Raw genomic sequence first — 7,174 nt, forward strand, 5'->3', positions numbered from 1 at the left:
GTTCATTATTTTCGGTTGAATCCGTAATTGGGCTTGAGCCAAGGACTTAGAAAGTCTTGATTTCCCAAAGTCTCATTGATCTAAGGATTTTGAAAATTGGTAATGTGCACCATCAAGATGCACGACTCTTCATCAGGTCAAGTCAGCAACATAATAAGGCTAAGACAGACTTGAAAGAGAGACAACCTAGAAGCAGCCCTAAACATGCTCCTACCACTACAACAGAAAACACCTTTGGTGACAAAAAATTGGTGTTGACATGAAATATACTCAATGGTGACTAAAAATTTTAGTGCTTGTCACCGAAACCCTTGGGAAACCAGCAGCTAGCACGCCAAATATTGAGGAGATTCGGTGACAAAAAATTTGTCACTGAAAACAAGTTTAGATGACAAGCATAAAGTTGTCATGGAAAGATCTGAATTTCGCACTCCCGGGTTGCTATTCATTTTGGCGCATTTAAATGAAAAGTTATGCCACGTAAAACGACGTCGTTTCATGCTCTTTGCTTGTCACCAAAAATAAGCCCTAATTTTGCTCTCCTCACACGCTGCCTCTCTCTCCACTCACACTACACTCTCCATTCACGCTGAAGACTCAACCTCGGCCCCCTTCCTCGCCGAACTTGGTAGCACCACCACCACCATGGACGACGAAAAGGCTCGCTCACTCTGTGATTTCTGGTATTCCTCCGCTCTCCAATCTTCCGATTTCATGGATTTTTCCCCACATTTACAAGAAAAATGGCTTTTCACTATAAGAAAAATCGATTCGTTTCACAGCTCACTGACTCAGTCCCCTTTCTCTCTCAATCAATCCCCTAAATCTAATAGTGGTATGTCTCTCTCTCTCTCTCTCTCTCTCTCTCTCTAACGGTGGCTGTTTCAACATTGATATAGTGTATGGTTGTATGCAATTTGGCCTCCCCTTGTTTCCATCTCTTCTCATGTTGGTGACATAGCTGCCTTCTCTCACATTGGTGATAGCGACGGCGTCTCTCGACAACTGTCTAGGAGTTTGTTCCCGTCGGTGAACCACTACTCTTCGCAGCCGAGTTTTGACGAGTCGCTCCTCAAAGTCATCGAGTCGAAGATCAAGTGCGCCAAAGAGTCTAACGACAAGGATGAAGTACGGTTCTCCGTTTCTGTTTTTTGTTTTAGGGTTTCTAGGCCATTTGAGTTGTGAGAAAGGAAGAAGAGACATGTTTTTTATTTCTCACATAAAATGTACCATAAAAAAACAACAATAAACACTTAAGGGGTTTTGGGCATTTTTTTGCCAGATAGGGGTTTTATGATTCTGATTGTTTTTTCGGTATTATATATGTGGATTTGGGTATTTACAGGTTAGAGAGAGGTGTTTGTTGGGGGATTTGATGATGTGGAGTTCAATCACGTATTTGAAAGAAAATCTCCACAAAATCACACTCGACGTCCACGACGATGATAGCGATGAAGGGCTTCAGATCTACAATTCGCCAGATCGAAAAGGTCATCCCCACACTGACCACTGATTCCCTTACTGTTTCACGCATTCAAGTCTTGCTTCGCATTCTCCCATGGCCAATGGACTGGATTCCCCTTACAACGATGAGGTATTATTCCATTGTCTTTAGGTCACTATCTAGTGAAATGTCCTTATGAATTTTTTTTGTTGTTATTGTATTACATTCGTTTCTCTGCTCTGAGTTGTGTGCTTCATTTATTGAGGGATACAGCTTTGGTTTTTGTAGAATTGTGTGAATTTGGAATAGAACTCCCTATGCAAGTGAAAAATAGCGAGCTATGTGAACTCCCTATGCAATGTCCACATTGTAAGTGTCAATTGGGAAACTCTTTTTCCTCTTCTACATGATTATGCTACAAGACATCAATTTTCTTTTTTCCCTTTTTAGGCTAGGCCCACTATGTAGCAAATTGTGAAGGAGATGATTGACAAGATGGTCTATGCAATAAGTTTGTATTTGGTTATATTAGTTCTCATAACTATTGAGTACTTTGATGTTTCTTTCAAAAGATTGCAACTTTTTGTATCCATTTACTGCTTGTGCAGGTGAAATTTGTTCGAGTCACAAAGAGAGTACATGAAGCATATTTTGCTTTGCCATAATGACTCACAAAGGTATATTCCCATTAAACACTTGTAGTTGATTGAATGAATGTTTCAACCATCAATCTTGGTTTGATGGTAATATTTAACTAGCTGATCAAAACAATGATAAAACATAAGTAGCAAGTGATTTTTTCTTGATCCTGACACTGGTAGTGATCTCACTTGGCTTCAATGTGAACCTTGTCGTGGCTGCCCTAAGGTAATTTGTGTCCAAATTATATGCCCTAGATTTCAACATATTAATTCCTACATGCAGAAACTTTATATTGGGGATTCCTTGCAGTAGTAAACAATTAACCTCAAAATCAAAATCGTTTTGCTGAATGTTTAATAAGACACCGAATTTATGGGAGTTGAAATTCGTTCATCATTGCTCCAATCCGCCAAAGTTCTTTAGGGATTCTTTTCACAATATCTATTTGACTGAGTGCGCTGACTTTGTTATTATCGAGTGGGAGAAAACCTGAAGGACGTTTTGTTCGAGATGGTCGATAGATTATGGCACTCTATTCCCTTTTTAGGTTTGTTTCAATTGTTTAGTTGGACTGATTACAGTATTCTGCTTATACAGTACACACAGGTAATAAAGTAGAGAATACTAGATATCAGAGCAATAGAACTTCCCACTTCTGGTTCAAGGTAGATATTGAATTGAATATGTACATTGTATCCGAACCAATTGAAGCCATTCCACGAATAAGATGTATTATAAAATTACTGCTAAATCCGAAAGTTTCAGTTTCAGTACATCGTGGCTTTTTATAGTTGTTTGGTTTCCATAAGATGCTAATCACTTCTTTCCCATTTATAGGGGCCTCACCCATTTTACCGACCAAGCAATGACCTGGTGGCTTGTAGGGACCCCCTTTGTGCCTCCTTACACTCTTCCGAAGACTACAAATGCGATGAACCAGAGCGATGTCCTTATGAATTGGAATATGCAGACGGGGTTCCTTTGGTCTGCTTGTGAAGGACACTTTATCCCTTAATCTCACAAATGGAATTCGTGTTAGCCATCGTGTGGCTATAGGATTGGTAACACTTTTCATTTCTGTTTTCTGATTTTCTTCTCAAATTGATTTGTCTTGCATTTGATTCCCTTCCTTACAAATACGATGATCCTAGAAACCAGCCTCAAAGTCCTCGTCAATATACTTAAGTGCTTCTATTTGGAGATAGTGCCAAGAAAACCTTATCTCTATTAGTAAATTGCCAAAAATTAACGTCTCAAAAAGGTTTGACAACCTCAGTTTTTTATTTGAACAAAGTTCCATTTGAAAAGAATCCAAGCTATATGCTATGCTAGAAGTTTACAAGTAGACCCTTGCATCGAAATAAGACAATTAGTTTATAACTAATGAGTTTCATTGCTTCATACTCTTCAAGGTGCATCCAACATGAATAATTAGTTACACTCTAACCTCTCTCTTATTGCAGATTTTGATATAATCAAACCCCAGGGACCTCTAATCATCCCTTGGACGGAGTACTAGGCCTTGGCAAGGGAAAAACCAACATCGTGTCATAGCCACAGAATCAAGGGCTGGTGAGGAATGTGGTTGGCCATTGTTTAAGTAGTCGAGGAGGAGGGTTTCTTTTCTTCGGAGATGATATATATGATTCTTCGCAAGTGGTTGGGGCACCAATGTCACCCGATTACTCGTAATAGCCATTCGATTTTAACCATGCTCCTTATTTTTCAAGTCTTTTCTACAGTCGATGCTAAATATGTTTCTGTTGCCTATTTCAAACCCTGAGCGCAGTTTTGTATCATCAGGCACTATTAACATGGGTATGCGGAGCTGACTATTGGTGGAAAAGGGACAGGGTATAAGAATATTCTTGTGCTTTTTAACAGTGGGAGTTCTTACACTTACCTGAATTCTCAAGCATATCAAGCTTTCATTTCTTCGGTGAGTTCCAAATTACTTCTGAATGTTTGTTGGCATTACTCTACTGGTAGAATTGCTCAAAAGAGCAGATATGAGTCGCTTCGTATCAACTATAACATTTTTATCCTCCAACATTTTGTACTCCCTCCCCTTATCTTTTTTGTTGAATGTTTTGAAATATTTGCCCTACAAAAACTATTTGAGAGCATTTGATTGTCAGGGAAAAAAACTGGGATATTATTTTCTTGAAAATTCCTTTAGTTGTGGGCCCGATTGAAAGGCATGACGCTTGAAAGGGGACAATTAAAGTGGCATGGAGGGAGTAGTTATGTTAGTGACAAAACTCTCCCACGTCTCTGCCTTCGGACGCCATTAACATTGCAGTGAGATGCAATCATGCAAGGTACTTTTGCCCATGGTGATAAGATGGAGCTTTTCCCCTCTTTGTTGCAGTGAGATGCAATCATGCAAGGTACTTCTGCAACTGATTATCATGGATGTAGTCCAAAAGTCTCCAAATCATAAATGAAATTTGTATTTCTTTATGTGGCGTTGAAAGTTATCTGCTTAAATGATACCATCCTAACTGTTTACTCTTGAGTAACATGGGAATGCATCCTCACTTATTCTCCTATACAAACCAGTCTCTATTTTTTTCTCCTTTTTTTTCTCGAGTTGACAGATTAATTCTGAGTCATTTGATTGGATTGGAAATTTAGTTTATGCTGTTTGAAGTTCCTGGATCTCATTACGAGCTTTACAGTGAGCAGTGGCTAGTTGGTCTGTTTCGATTGCAGTAATGGTGTCATGCTAACTGCTTGCTATCATTTTCTTTTTCGTAAAAGGGTTGCTCATCATTTGGGATGATACGTGACACTCTATGAAGCACCGACATCTCTAGAAGTCGAAGAATCGCAGTGTCAGGACACGGGGACACCGCGGGACACCGCGGAGATACGTATGGGACACGCCACGTGGCGTGTCCCATATTTTAATATTAAATTTTGAGGGGGACACGGCGGGACACCGCTGGTGACACGGTGGGGACACCGATGGGGACACGGCAGGGGTCAAATTGCAATTTTTTAAAAAAATTTGGGGGCCAAACTGTAATTTTTGAAAAAATTGGGGGTCAAACTGTAATTTTTTTTAAAAAAATTTGGGGCCAAATTATTATTATTTTTTAAATTTCTGGGTGCTAAACTATAATTAATTATTTATTTATATATAAATAAATAAATAAATATACACGTGGCGTGTCCCCCGCCGTGTCCGTGTCCCCATTTTTTTAGAATTCCCGTGTCCCGGTGTCGGTTTCGGTGTCCGTGTCCGTGTCGGTGCATCATAGGTGACACTTATTGTGATCATAGAATACCTGATAATAATCTGAATCAGACTATCAGTGAAGACGTCATTTTTTCATTACGAATAAAATCTTTTCTTCAAATTTCGTGTAGGTGCCTATACAAGTCAACAAGAACTTGGCATTTACTGATGGGATGAGGGTCATTGAATCTGCCAAGGTGTCCATGCATGCTGTCGGGTTTCAGGCCCAACAGCCAGCCCTGCATAGAAACCGAGGAGTTTAATCTTCTGCAGAAAATGTTGAATGCTATTGGTGAGGAATGATACAAAGATGCAGGTATACTTTTTCTTTGACCCATTTGCATGTCAGCATTACAATAGCTATGCCAGGTGGGATTATCCATCAAGGTATATGGTTGTTCAGTCCAATGTGCTTGTTACCTTCTCTCAGATCTTCTTCCCTGATGAATGGAACCAAAGTATTCCCAATAGGAAGGGAAAAGTTACTGGATGTTTGGCTCGTAACTGACGCAAATGATTATCATGAAATTGATATTAAAGCATTTGGAAGCTAGAGTGGGCTTTAAACATTAGCTCATTGGAAGCAAAAAGCTACTAGATGTTATCATGCATTGCCTGATTTTTTGATTTCATTAGGCATCTTATCAAATCCAAATTGTCCGATTTTCCTCACTCAATATGATTGTTTTTCCTGTACTACTATAGGAGTTCTTATAGTCTAAGCATTTCTAGTTCACTACAGCTGAATGAATTCAAGGTCAAGCTCTCTCACCTGATACAAAATGGGATAGCTCCTTCTTACAAGATTCTAATTCTCAGTAAGTAACTTTTGCTTCATTAACTCTCAATCTTTTGTAGTTATTCAATTGGTACAATTTGTTCAAAAACCAGTCACTAAACTTAATTGTAGCTATCTAGACATGCCCCAAGTATGAGTTGCCATTTCAACTCGTGACCCGTGACAAAAATAGATGGCGAGTATTATCTAGTACATCGTGTGATATGATTTTTTGGACAAAAAGTGATGACTGCAGTTTGCTTGAAATTCTGTTTCTTGATAGAATTGAACTTTGAACTTAATTACTTGGGATACTATTGAGTGTGGGCTGTAGACGATTGTCATTTTGTGTAAATTGAGCTTAATGGTAGCTATCTGGACATGCTTTCTTAGTAAAATCTGTTAATCCATTATCAATCAACAATGCTTCATTCGGATCTCCTTTGTTAACTTGCCTTTGGCGTGGAGGCAATATGGTCATCCTAGGAGTAGAACTTCATTTAGAAAGCTATGAACCAAAAGCGTGTCGAACACATGTCTAAAGTGTGTCCAGAGCGTGTCCATGTCTTACACGTTTCTGACACCGACACTTTGATTATGGCGAAGTTTTGCTGCTAAGTAGGTTGCATATCATCGGTATTATGTAGAATGGCATCAAAATCTAGGTTGGGTAGCTCACTTAGTCATTCACGAGCCATGCCATAATTCATCACACATAAAAACTTGGAGCAAAATCTTCTTTTTTTTTTCAGAACCTTTCGTACGCTTGACATGTTACATAATTGCTTTTTTTTTTTTTGCAATTTTGTACAGGTAAGTAAGGAGATGGAGTTGAAGACATTTTGGTAGTTAAATGGAACACTTGTTTTGAGTTTTTTTTTTGTCATTGGACACACCATGGATATGGATGTTTTGTAATTTCGGTAATGCTGTTAAGTTTGAAGTGGTTATTATTGGACGATGAATGTTTTGAAGTTGGATGATGAATGTTGACTTATTGGATATTTGATTTGAATGATATTTTGCTTCTTCGCAATTTAAGTTTTGCTAAGTTGAATCATGAGAT

General features: G+C 38.8%; 1 long non-coding RNA gene across 1 annotated transcript; it reads left to right on the forward strand.

Moving 5' to 3' along the window:
* The first annotated feature begins 454 nt into the window (after positions 1-454).
* On the forward strand, positions 455-4,362 carry LOC131308091 (uncharacterized). The gene is made up of 7 exons (XR_009194288.1): positions 455-1,128; positions 1,346-1,594; positions 1,733-1,813; positions 1,895-2,311; positions 2,924-3,774; positions 3,890-4,053; positions 4,091-4,362. It is a non-coding gene; the product is annotated as an uncharacterized LOC131308091 (long non-coding RNA).
* The last annotated feature ends 2,812 nt before the right edge of the window (positions 4,363-7,174 follow it).

This window comes from Rhododendron vialii, chromosome 11a, assembly GCF_030253575.1.
Source record: "Rhododendron vialii isolate Sample 1 chromosome 11a, ASM3025357v1".
In the NCBI taxonomy this organism is placed as follows: Eukaryota; Viridiplantae; Streptophyta; class Magnoliopsida; order Ericales; family Ericaceae; genus Rhododendron; species Rhododendron vialii.